The following is a 14,115-nucleotide window of genomic DNA, read 5'->3' on the forward strand; positions in this document are numbered from 1 at the left end:
TTCAACAGATAGCTCAAGGTGGGTAGCCATATTTGTCTGTAGCAGTAGAAAAGAACAAGAGCCCAGTAGCACCTTATTGAAGAAGAGGTGGATCCAACTGAGCCAGTGTGGCCTACCAGTTAAAGTGTCAGACTAAGATCTGACAAAGAGGTTGTTTTGCATCCTGACTCTGCCACGACATTTGCCGGGTAACTTTGGGCCATTCATCATCTCTCAGGCTAACCCATTTCAACAGATAGATCAAGGTGGGTAGCCATATTTGTCTGTAGCAGTAGAAAAGAACAAGAGCCCAGTAGCACCTTAGAGACTAACAAAATTTGTAGCAAGGTATGAGCTTTCATGAGTCTCTGCTCACTTCTTCAGATGCAGCTAGAATGTGAGTTAATCTGTTCTTATAATTGGAGAGTAGAGTGATTTCAGATGCCGAATGACAATAGCAGGTGAATACAGGTCTGGCCCCAGGTTTTTTTGCACCCTAGGCGCCCCCCCCCCCATGCACCCACCAACTTTCTGCCCCCCACCCCCTCTGCGAGCGCCAGCGGTCTGGTTTCAAGGACATGACAAAGGTGGGGGCGGGGGGCGCTCCCGCTGCAGTCCCTCCTGGCTGGAACCATGGGACGGGGCCACTTGCACATGACCAGAGCAAGCTCCGCCCACCCAGGGCAGCTGCCAGGAGGGGAGAGGCAGCTGCGCATGACGTGTGGCTCCTCCACCCCACGGGGACGTCCCCACGTGCGCACCTCCCCTCCCCACATCCCCCGAGGCCCGAAACGTCCCCTGAGACCTCAACCCATTCCAAACTTCTGTCCCCGTTTCCCGTGTTGTGGTGAGGATGAAACGGGAGGCTTTTAAAGATGAGAGTGAAACTGACTAACACTGCCAGGTTGCGTGGCTCAGCCAAGGGAGGAAATTGACCAGAATGCGGATCGAAACTGACCCGGCTGGTCCAGGGAGGTGTGCCCTGTGGGGGTCTCTCCATCCCCAGCCCCGATGAGCCTCGGAGGAGGGCCCCTGCAAACTTTGCGCACCTCTGCGCAGCCCCGCACTCTTTCCCCATGACCCTCCTCGGCTGCCAACTCCCTTGCCGGAAGACCCACCGCTGCACCATAGGAATAGCAGCCTGACGTTCGCGCCTAGCTCTCACTTGGCTGGATTCTGCGGGAGGAGAAGGCGGGGCAGCAGGCAGGCCAGAGTGGTTCCCTGGTCAAGCTGGTGCCCATAGGCAGCTGCCTAAATTTTGTCAATGACGGGCCAGCCCTGGGTGAATAACAGTAGCAGGCGTGATTGGATTTGGTGTGATATGCAGAGAGGGATAATAGGCGTGGAGAAATCAGCATTAGTAATGAGACAGGAAACCTAGGTCTCAATTCAGTACAGGAGGATGCATTGTCTTGAGCCTCGTTATCAGTTGCAATTCAGCAGTCTCTCTTTCTAATCTCCCTTTGAAATGCCTTTGTAAGAGAACTGCTACTCTTAACTCAGCAACTGAATGTCCTGGAAAGTTAAAATGTTCTCCCACTGGTTTTTGAACGCTGTGTCTTCTAATGTCAGACTTATGTCTATTTATTCTTTGTTGTAGGGACTGCCCTGTTTGTCCAATGTAGAGGGTGCAAGGTCATCAATGTCCTTCCACCCTCTACATTGGACATCACATACATTGCATATCACATCTAATCCAATCATGCCTGCTATTGTCATTCACCTGCTAACATAAGAACATAAGAGAAGCCAATGTTAGATCAGGCCAATGGCCCATCCAGTCCAACACTCTGTCACACAGTGGCCAAAAACACCAAGTGCCGTCAGGAGGTCAAATGCTATTGTCCTTTGGCACCTGAAATCACTCTACTCTTCAGTTATAAGGACAGATGGATTCACATGCTAGCTGTATCTGACGAAGTGAGCAGTGACTCACGAAAGCTCATTCCCTGCCACAAATTTTGTTAGTCTTTAAGGTGCTACTGGGCTCTTGTTCTTTTCTATCTCAACGGCTACTGGACTCTTGTTCTTTTCTATCTCAACAGAGTCTTTTTATTCTGCCTTTCCACTCATATTACGGCCAAACAAAATGGGGAAAGCACAACCATGTATGCTGCCCTGAGGTCCTCAGAGGAAGATTAAAAAAAATATACCAGACAGATAGGAATCTCCTTCATATGGTGCGCGCACATGCCCATAGACACCCATTAGGCCATAACTTCTGAACTGCATTCAAGGGTAACCCACGCAGAGTGCACTCCAGCCATCCAGCTTACCCATGGATATGTAACAGTGGCCAGGATATTGAAAGGTTGCAGCTAATGGACCAGATACAATTGATGGAATGTATCCCTACCACAGGTCTGTCAGGAAGTATGCAATCCAATCTAGAAAAATAAACCCACTTCCTCCACAGCACCAGAACTATCAGCCTCATCCCTCTGCCTTGTCTAGATTCCACTTCTGTCTGGTTGCTCAGACTAGCTATTTGCTTTTGGGGGGGTCGTGAAACTGAATCCAGAAGATACAGGCCCTAACAGAACTTCCACTCCACATGGGCTTAGAGGTGGCTGATTTTTTTTTATATAAAAGTCAATGAAACTGTTGCTCAGGGGGAAAAATTGTGTGGTTTTACCACCATCTTGTGGCCAAAAAGTGCACATGATGATGGGATGGTGGAAAGTCACAGCTGATTTTTGGCGAGACCTTCAGGAGTGGTTTGTCGTCACCTGCCTCCATGTCACAACCACGGTATTCCTTGGAGGTCTCTCCCATCCCAAATACTGGCCAGGGCCAACCCTGCTTAGCTTCCGAGATCTGAACCAATTGAGCTGGCCTGAGCTATCCAGGTCAGGGCAATGACAGGGTGGGGAGAAGTTATTTAAGCATTTTGTAAAATTGCAAAGGGTGCTGTTGCATTATGTACTGTGAGACTGTTTCTTTCTCTCATGCCAGGCAAGAGGGCAGGCTTGCACCTCCTGCCAGAGACTCTCTTGGTAACCTCTGGCATTGAAGAAGTAGCAGGGCAGAGATGGGGCCTACACAGGACCATGATGGATCTGAATAATTATTCCAAAACCACCCAGTAAGGACAAGCTTTTAGGATGTCTTTCTTGTAGGTAAAGTGGAACCCAATGAGGCTATTGCCCTGATAAGAGCTGCTGCATGACAGGAAGAATGTTTAATCTATATAGTTTTCCCTTTCCATGAAGACACATAGTAAAGAACATTGTTCTGATCACTGAGGGTCAGACATCTTCCTCTCATGCAGTCCTTCCTTCCTTCCTTCCTTCCTTCCTTCCTTCCTTCCTTCCTTCCTTCCCTCCTTCCCTCCTTCCCTCCTTCCCTCCTTCCCTCCTTCCCTCCTTCCCTCCTTCCTTCCTTCCTTCCTTCCTTCCTTCCTTCCCCTGCTCCATTCCCCACAAGCAGGCCTCTTCTGGGCACAAGAACATTTGCTGATAGACAAAGTCACTGTGGTATAAAGTGGAGTGACAGTCCCTTTTTTCCTGCCAAGTAATTCTTCTTGCAGTAGCTAGTGGGACTACCTAAGCAGAGCATGACTCTGCTTAGGGTGCCACTGAACATGATGGCAATCCAATGGAGCTGGACTGCAAGTTGCACCTCATTGTGTCTCAAAGGCCATTTACCCCAGACTGCATCCAAGAAACATGCAGCCATAGAAAGTGCCCTGAGTTTAGTACAAAAATGTTTCACTTCCAACTACCATCTACAAATTGCTAGAGAAACTAGAACTTGGGAAAGTTTGCACATTTTCCAGAAGACTCATTAATGTAGCCTTCTTGGAATAGGTAAGACAGTGAGGCCTACTTGGTGTAAATTTGCACAGGATTGCATCTTTATTATGAAAGTGCCACCAAATCTGTAGCTACCCAAACTGCCTTCAGTGTACAGGTGAGCTGGATCTGTATGGTTGTTAGAGAACAATTGCTGTTTGGAGCACTAAAAAGGATAAATAAGTCCTATGAACTTATGGTGCTTCCGTATACTGAGTCAGTCCATTGGTTCATCTAGCCCAGTGGTGGCGAACCTATGGCACGGGTGCCAGAGGTGGCACTCAGAGCCCTCTCTTTGGGCACGTGTGCCATCGCCCCAGCCAGGCCCAGACCATCATTAAAGTGTCAAATTCTCTGCCAAATAATTTTAAGTAAATGAAAGCATTTGGGATTGCTTTCCTTACTTTGTTTGGATCATCTTAAGTTAATGTATGAGTTGTTTTTTCTAAAGTAAAACCTCAGTATTCAGGTTAAATTGCTGTGTTGGCACTTTGCGATAAATAAGTGGGTTTTGGGTCGCAGTTTGGGCACTCGGTCTCTAAAAGGTTCGCCTTCACTGATCTAGCCTATAACAGTCTCCTCTTACTAGCAGCAGCTTTCTGGGGTTTGGGGCAAAGAATGGTCTCTTCCAGCCCTGCTATCTCAAATCTAGAGATTCTGGGGTTTTTTTTACAAAGATTTGGGTTACTTTTCTGGCAATCCTTGAATTGTGACTTTAAAAAACTCTTGGTGTCCTTATTAGCAACACAACTCATTCTCTACAATACTGGTTCAGAAAATCATTATACTTAGACTCTGTGATGTGAATTTCAAAACATATCACATTAGGGAAACCATTTCATATTGACACTGTTGATAAACAATATGCTTTTTCAATGCCCTCAAGTCACAGAAATGTGAACCCAGGAACATCAATAATCCACCCCCACAACACCCAAACCTTAACAAACGGTAGGGACATTGTTCCAATGGTCCCTGAATCACAGCACCCAGAAAGTATCAAGCCTGTGGCACTTTAAAACAAAATATCCCCAATGTCCTCAATGTCTACGGGTTCTATGGATTTGGAGAGATAGGGGTGAACTTGGCTGGACTGCTCATTGAAAGCCCATAGATTGAGTTTTGATCCAATGAGTGCACCAGAGGCTGGGGCAGATTTGATAATGAAATCCAATCTAATAAGATTTCATGATCATTACCAACAGAAGCCTTGACTTCTTTTTTGCAACTGTGGAGGAAAGACATAGGCTGCAAGGCAGAATTCCTGCACATTCCACCCTGCACGCATCTCCATTCCCTCTGCTTGACTCCCTACAATGTGGGGAAACAATGTGCTGGCTTACAGAGCCAAAGAGCCAAAGGAGAAGCCCCACCGGAGAAAGAAGACACGAGCAGCCTGAGCCGAAGCCGGAAAAGCAGCCACCACCTGGGTGCTGGTAGGATGCCCACCCCCCATGTGTATAATGTGGCCGTAGTTAGGGAGATAACATGTGACTAGCACCTTCAATGTAAACCACCCAGAGACCCCCACGGGGGTTAGGGCGGTATAAGAAATCGAAATCGAAATAATAATTAAAAATGCCCACCCCTTCCTGAACAGGCAGTAGCCATGTCTCCCACATAGATTAAGCATGCACTGGGCAGAAATTTGTGTTGCATTCATATATAATCCCAAATGCTTGTAAGCTCTCACCATTCAACAATGATAGCAGCAGGACCCACAGATTTCTTTGTGGGTGAACATAAGGCACTCTGCTCCAACTATCACTACTGCTGGCTGAACTCTTCATGATCCTTTTCTTTGCAGCATCAGAGCCCAGGGCAAGCAGCAGGTCATGTAGCAGCTGGAGGCACAGACTCCTGGAATGATAGAATACTGTCCTGATTCCTGCATTTTCCTCCCCACCCCATAAATCGCAGAGGAACCGGTAATGGCTGTGTCTGTGGTGCGGGAAGAATACGCTACCAGTAGTAGACATGGTTACACACACTCTCAGTCACTCAACAATCTCTGCTGTTTATGAAGACAAATGAATAACCTGGTGGAGATGCTATTCATCAGCTGTCCACAAGCACAAAGGAAGGTCTCAAGCCAATGCAGGAGCAAGGATTTCCCAACTCCCATTGCAACATGGATCACAAAGTCAGGAGGAAAAGCAGAAACAAGCCCTGGGAAAGAAGCACTTGTCCACACAGAGCTTCTGTACCTCCCACAAGTGCACAATTGGCAGCCATGTGACAGGTGAGACTATACCCAGCATGAAAGTGCATAGAAGAGTTGCACCTGTTCCCCCCCACACTTCTGCCACTTAGCTGATGTTATCCCACATGGTTCTGCTTGAACAGAAGAGCTGACTCTTTTGTGAAGCTGCCCAGACTCTTTCTCCCACCAATGCAGCAGCTGAGAAAGATTCTTTAAAGTATTCCAACTTAATTTTCGAGACTGGACTTAACAGAGTTTGACTATGATTCCACCATGGCAACTTTTGGTTAAACTATTTTTCAGCTGAGCATTGCAACATGGTGTGCAGATGTTCATCTCTGTCCCCGTGCCTTGAGCAGCTTCTTCCCTGCACTTCATGCTGCCGCTTATAGCACAAGTTCCAGCTCAGAGGCAGGGATGACTCTGTCCTGTGACTGACATGTTGTTCAGGAAAGGCACTCCGTTTGAGGACAGTCTCCCAAGGGAGTGTTTAGGAAGTCCCAGTCATGCTATTCTGTGCTTCAACACACTTCTCCCTGCACTGCTCTCTGTCAATGTCTGGCAGCTATTCAGCAGTGCTATTGACAGATGTGGTGCAGATTTATTGGCATTGGATGTTGAAAGGATAAATAGATCTCAACACAGTCAGAAAACAGAAGGGGATAGATGCAGGCCTGTACGGTGCCTGTGGTCAGAGAATCAGGGTTGGATGTGGAAGTCCCAGACTGAAATCCCTGGTAAAGGTTTCCCTTGCTAGAAAGCCAGTCGAATCCGACTCTAGGGTTGCGGTGCGCATCTCTGTTTCCAAGCCGAAAAGCCAGCGCTGTCCGAAGACGTTTCTGTGGTCATGTGGCCGGCATAACTAAACACCAAGGCACACGGAACGCTGTTACCTTCCCACCGAAGTGGTACCTATTTATCTACTTGCAATTTCTTGCTTTCGAACTGCTAGGTTGGCAGGAGCTGGAACTAGAGATGGGAGCTCATTCCATCATCCTGATAGGCAGCTGCAAAGGAAGAAAGCAAGAGGGCTGCTGGGAATTTCAGCAGGGCTAGGAAAATCCCAGTGACCAGGCGGGATCTCTTATTTTCCAACCAACCAGAGGACCTGGGTTAGGGGAGCCAAATCTTGCTCTGTCCTACATATCATCCCTGTGCTTCCGTTGTTTTTCTCCAGCCAGGTTCAACTTCTGATAAGGGAAGCCAGCTGGGCTGAGAGAAAAATGCTGAAAGAAGTGGAGAGCAGCTAGGTGCAGGAGAGCTTTGTTCCCCTCGCCTACACCTTCCATGTTTGTAAAAAAACCAAAATCAGAGCTCATACCCCAACTGCCACTTCAGTTCTGGGGGAAAGAGGGGATAAAACTCAGTCAAGGCACCACAGAGTCCTTGACTGCACCTGTTCTGCAAGGGGAACATCCTGATTGCTTGCAAAACAGAGATGCTTTCTCTTATTGGCCTGAAATTTGGGAGGGAGGTTCCCTTGAGTGAGAGATACAGAATTTTATTCCAGTGGGGAGGGAGCCACTGTGGGACACCGCTTAAAATGTCGAACCAGGATCTGAGAGACACTTGGGTTCAAATCCCCCCTCTGCCACAGTAGCTTTCTGGGTGACCAAGGTGATCATACACTCTCAGCCTAGTCTACCTTACAAAGTTGTTGTGAGGATAAAATGGAGGAGATGAGAACAATGTAAGCTGCTCTGGTTCCCCACTGGGTAGAAAGGCAGATAATAGATTAATTAAATAAGTAAATAAATAAACATATGCTTTCTCCTACCTGCCTGAATTTGGGAGAGAGGTTCCCTCAGGCAAGGATGCAGTCCCTAAGAATTTCATTCCAGTTGGGGAGGAATTGCATCCAGAAATGTGTTTCCAATGAAAAGATCGATCTGATTGCTTTCCTAATACAACTAGCTTCACTTCAAACATTAAAGAATCCAACTTGAGTAGAGATGGGCGTGAACTGGCTCACAAACTAACATTCATGACCAATTTTAGCCTGTTTGTGGTTCACAAACTGAAGTTCGTGGCAGGTCAACCCACACGAACTTTCAAACAGTTTGGCAGTTCATGAATGGATACATATCCAGATTGACTGTCTCTGCTCAATCAAAATGTTTACCACCTTCAAAGCGATGGGGGGTTTTTTTTGGAATTCTCCAGCCTTGGGAAAACCATTAGGGGCCCTTCAAAGCTTAGCGGGCACTGCTGGCTGCCAATAATAGAGTTCCCATTCTGTTCCGTGGGAACAGAATTTTATACACACACACACACCCTCAGCTCAGTGTTACCATGTGTGTTTGCAATTGCATTTTGTCTGTACTGTGCTTATGCTGTATTGGTCAAATGTCTGTGTATCTGTGCATTTGGGACTCAGGGATCACTGCTGTGTGTGTTTGATGCTGTGTGTTTGAATGGCTGGCCTTGCACCTCATGCTGCCTATGGATGGGCATGGCTTGAGCTGCCTGCCACAGGACACATGCCTCCCTGGAATCTCCCAGAGTGCCTCTGGACAAAGAAGACCAGCGCCATTTATGCACAATGAGAGGCTTGGAGAGACAACAGGCTTTCCCACCATTGCCGGACTGTGGGAAACCACGCAATTCTCCCTGGTATCTGGTTTTGGAATCACAAAGACAACTTCCTTGATTGCCTATGGACCAGGCGCATCTTCTGCAAGTCAAAGGTTGCCAATGGAAACGACAGTTTCACACCTGGCCACATGGCCCCCTTTGAAGTTAGGGCAGCATATTTGAATATTGCCCCCTTCCCCTCATTAGGACGTCACCACTCTTTGCCCTATAGCCTTAGCACAGAGGACGGACCCTAAGGGTTTATGGCCTTAAGCCAAACCCCAAAACATAGCTTTTAAAAAGAGAAACACAGCCATTGTTTCTCTGGTTAACCCACCCCTCCCCTACCTTGCAACTTAAGCGCTGCAGGTGAGTCTTACTGTGTTCCCGGGAGTCGCGAGCCAGGAACCCGCACGTGGCTTGGCCGGTCCAGCTCGTGTGCTTTTAGAATTCACCCGCTGATCCTTAAGCTGCCCCTTTTCTGCTACGAGGAGAGTTCTTCTCAGCTCGGACCTCAGATAAGTATAAGCGATATCCTGTTGTGTTATCCCCCTTGTCTGTTGCTTTGTTATTTTCCTCGCTGATTGCTTTCTATGAACTATTGTACCTAAGGATCTTGTGAGAATCTGTGTATGCATCTGTTCTCGTATGCTTGAGAACTGTTTAGTAAAAAGGCAACATTTATTCATAAACCTAGCGTGTTGTCTCAATTCCTGGGAATTAGGAGCGTTTCGTTGGCCAATCTGACCTCTGTATACACTGGACAAGAACTCACGCCTCGCCCACTGTTGTAGATAAATCAGAATTGGGCTCCCGGTACCGTCCTTAGAGGAGTTCAGGTCACATCAGCTCTGTACCCTCTCCTCTGTTGGGTGTTGGCAGTTAGACAGAGAGTCAGGGAACTTGTTAAAAGCAGAGCACATTCATTTGTTCCTGATTGTAAGCACCTCTCTCCTGGTAGGGTTTGGGTGTTAGGCGGACTCAGCATTCTAAGCCACCCCATCTCTCCGCTCACACTGAGCAGAGGGGCTTAGCTACTGGGTGCCTTGGCTGAGGACCCCCATTTATACCCTCCCACCCCTCCTGATTGTGAACACCTCTGTGTGCCATGAGGGTGAATGAAAGTGGGTACAAAGGGTGGGGAAGAAGTCATCCACTCCCTGCCGACAACAGGCCCCCCCCGTCCCCAGGCACCAAACTCATCCTGCCAACCCACTGAAGCCTGGCCCTAGCAGGGAATCAGCAGGGGCCTCAGAGCCTCCTTCCCCTGATTTGTTCCTGGGGCTCTCCACAGAGGCAAAAGAGTTGTTAGCACTGCCTGGACACCAGCAGTTGCTAATACTCTTTGAAGAGGAGGACTCTGGCAGCAGTGATTCAGCGGGGGGGGGGAACATCCCCCCCTTCCACGTCCCATCTTTCCTCATGAAAGAACATCTACCTTATAACACAACACCTACCTTGCGGAATACCTCACCAAACATCTACCTCAATAAACATCTGTCTGCACAAGCAAGCCCCTGTTTGACTACCCCTTTCCACTGCATTTGTACAATTCACAGCAGGTGGTCTCTTGTCTGTACAATGTGTTCCACTAATGGTGAATAGCCAGAACTTTCACCTATGGGTGGACTGTGACCAGAGGATCTATGTATTTGGGGATGAGGGGGCCTGGGAGCATTGTGGGCATGCCTCACTGGGTTCCAGTGCTTGCCAGCGGTCTCTGCCAAGCTGCCGTGGGGTTGATTTGGGGGACCCCTGTCAAAACTCTGGGGATGTCTGCCTTTCTGTTTTTCAGAACCTGCCTTTGGAGACTTGGGGTGTCCCTGCCAACTCAACATGTGTTCCCATCCCTTTGCTGCATAGAAGAAAACACCCGGGTTGATGGGTGAGCTCTGGACCTGTGTGTTTCAGCCCAGGGAAGGGGGTATGAGAGTTGCGGGCATACTGCCCTTGTTTGTTTTGTGTGGCTAGGGTGCCTGCCAAGCTGCCATGGGGTTATGTTGGGGTCAAAATTCTGGTGTTGTCTGCCTTTCTGTCCTTCGGAAACTACCTCTGAAAACTTGGGGGGGGGCTGTGATCATAGGGGGAATGCTTGCCTTGCTTCTAATGTTTGGTGTGGAGGGTCTGCCCAGATGAAGTTTCCATGAGAGTTTGATGTCACTGGTTTGTTCCTGAGCTATTCCATAGAGTCCTGCAATTGCAGCTGTCTTATCCAGAGACAGCACTGGGGAAATCTGTAACTGGGACCCCAGAAATGTAATCCACCTCCAACTTGGAGAGATTATAGAGGAGCGGGCTGCAGGGTGAGGTTCCCTATGTGTTTAGTGTGTGTAGCTTGCTGGGGGTCCATTCTATACACTCTGAACCTATGCCTGACATTGCCCCAAAAGTACTTTCCTGGGGGCATCTTCTTTGGGGAGCCATAACTTGGACCCCCAAATCCAATCTGCATATCATTTGGAGGGCATGTAGAGGAGCATCATGGGGAAGTTCCCTGTGAGTCTCTAACCTGCACAGGGTCCATTCTATACACTCCTGAACATCCTCCTGAACCTAAACCTGTCATTTCCCCAGAAGCACTTTTCTGCGGGGCACCTTCTTTGGGAGACCGTCACTCAGGCCCCATAAATTCAATCACATCACCAAACTTGGAGGAGAGGTACAGGAGAGTTAGCTGGAAATCCCCTGGGAGTTTGGTGTCTCTAGCACATTGGGGGGGGGAGAGGTGTTCTACCAGATCACAAACTTCATGAACTGAAATGGTTCATTTGATGCCTAAAAGTTATCAACCATGAAGTGAAATGAACTGCATTTTCCCAGTTTGTGCCCATCCCTAAACTTGAGGGTTGTTGTTGTTGTTGTTGTTTTTAAAGAAAAAAGCTCCAGAACTGACTTCTTTTTCCCTTTTGCATAACCCATCTTTCCTTTGGCATCTCTTTGAGTCCTGTGATGTGATGTCACTGCCCTCTGTTCAAATCAATTCATGGACCCTCAAACATGTTTCATTCTGGTGACTGCCAAGCCTTTGGAGCTGGGAATCAATTCTGAGCTTGTGTCGATAGTTTTCAGTGCCTGTTTCCTCTCTCTACAGTCACCCAGGATTTGACAGACTCCTAAATCTGCTGCTGATCAGATGTTGCTGATCCCCTGAATGTAGTCTTGAGTGTCTCCTGGGAAGTCTCAAAGGTAAGAATCAGATAATTCATTGTAGATCTTTTCAGTGTTTCTCAAATTTGGGTTGGGGGAGTATTTTCAATCCTTTAATGCTTCTTCCAGAAAGGAAGCCATGGCAGTCTATTACACCAAATCCAAAAAGGAGTTTTATGGCACATTAAACACAACTAGATTTATGATATATCTGTTCCATCTTTCTCCAGTTCAGGGACTCAAGAATCATTATAAACTTTTAAACCATTTTTTAAAAGATAATTGTGGCAGACACTTTCACAGATTAGAACCCATTAGATGCATGAACTAAATCCCAAATTAGTAGATGGGTACTGGATTTTTCTCTGCATTCACTTATCTTCCAAATGAGGACCTACTTCTGGTGAACTAGATTTGACTTTCTGAAAGCTTCTATTACATTTCTTGTTCTTTAAGGTGCCACAGGACTCTTTTATCAAATGTAGAACTATTTGCAGATCTTACAAAGGTCTAAGCTGTGGATGCAAAATAAAAGTCTGGTGGGCTTCAGAAATTGTGCAATTTCTTCACCCTATGCTTCTGCAAAGCAGTCTTGGAGATATGCCTGTGGGTATGAGGTGGAGGTGGTAGGACAGAATCTTCATGAGGGGGTGTCTACATTTCTCTTGTCCTGCTATAATCTCTGGTCAAACAGGTTCTGCAGATTTCTGAGGCACTAAAATCTTGCCAAGTCTGTCCAGAGACAACTGTGGGATAGAAATAACAGAACGGAGACAAGCACAGGTTGCTAACAGTTGAAGCAGCATGACAAAGGCATCACTGCTCATAGTGTGCACTGTTAGGGACTGTGGCTCTGTGGCAGAATATCTGCTTGGCATGCAGAAGGTCCCAAGTTCAATCCTCAGTGTCTCCAGTTAAAGGGCCTAGGTGAAATGAAAGACTGTGGAGACCTTTTGCCAGTCTGAGTAGACAATACTGATCCTGCTGGACCGAAAGGTCTGATTCAGTTTGAGGCAGCTTCATTTGTGTACATGCTTGTTTCCCAAACCCTTGCTGTACACAGTTGTCTTGGCTCAAGTTGAGTGATAGGTGCCCAGGGTAACCTGGAAGCCTGTGATGCAGCAATCTATGCACAACTCAGCATGTCTGGGTGAGTACCTTGTCTGGGCACCTGGGTGAGTACCTTGTCTGGTTGCTGGCCTGAGTACCTTGGAGGAGGAAACAGGCAGTTCCATAAATGCCCAGGAAATAACAACTTTCCTATGATCCTGAAAAGTTGAGTTGTCTTGACAACCCGCTTCTGTTTCTTTAAGCCTTCTAGTCCTTGTGGCTAAAGAGAGATGCTGTAAAGTAGCCAGGCAACGTCTCAGCAGTGCTTCCAGTGATCAGAGTGCATCATCATAGCCCTAGAAACAGCCTAACCAGCGGTCAGAGCATGTTAGAGCCTTGCACAGCTATCTATCCCTTCCCTGGGGCTACTGTACCCTAGAAACCATCTAACCACAATGTTCAAGCCTGCACACCCTGTGCATTTTAACCTGGGTTGGCAGCAGCCATGGAAAAAGTCAGAATTCTGGGCATATGGGGGATACCTGGGGAAAGGGGGAGAGGGGGAGAGAAGGTGCACAAATGTCTCCAAAGCCTGTTCTTGGTTTCCAAACCTGGGTTTCAGATGGAACTCTGAACTGGCCAAGCATGCTTGCCATTTCCATATTTTAAAACAGGGTTGTCTGGCTTGTTTGATCAGACCACAGGGAACATCAAGTTTCCAGTGGCAGCCAGCCTAGGGTTGCCACCTACCTGGAGGGGACAAAATGCCCTGTCCTTTTAATGGAGGCTCCGTAGGGTGATTTACCTCCATGCCATGTTAAAGATACAGAATATTTTTCTCCAGGCATGTTAGCAGTCCTACTGAGGAGTTTTATTTGTGGGGGGTAGGGGTAGGCTGCTTGATGGTTGTTTCATGCTGGTTTTTGTTTGTTTGTTCTTGCCCATGGCTTGTTTTTATTTGCTTGCTTTCTAATATTGATCATTTATATATTGCTTTGTTTATGGAATCTCTTTGTTCACCTTCTTGAGGAAGTCTCTGAAGAGGCAGCATCTACATTCCTAGAACTGAATTAAATGATTTTTTTTTCTGGAAGTACTGTAAGATATATACAGTCAGTTAATATTTTCTGTCTATTCTCCATAAATGTAAAAATACATTTCCTTCCCAAAATACCCATAATCCTAAACAAGTTGTTTCTATTCCATATATCAACAGTTTGAATTTCCCTGGCACTCCTAAATTCTGGACTACATAGAATTGATATCACAGGGAGTCAATTTTTAATATATTTGTCCCAAATGTTTATTGCCTTGGGTTGTTTCCAGTTGCAATGTGATCCTTCCTTTTTGACCAAAACTATGCTGAGA

Source organism: Gekko japonicus, unplaced genomic scaffold, assembly GCF_001447785.1.
Source record: "Gekko japonicus isolate JY-2015 unplaced genomic scaffold, Gekko_japonicus_V1.1 scaffold13, whole genome shotgun sequence".
Lineage (NCBI taxonomy): Eukaryota > Metazoa > Chordata > Lepidosauria > Squamata > Gekkonidae > Gekko > Gekko japonicus.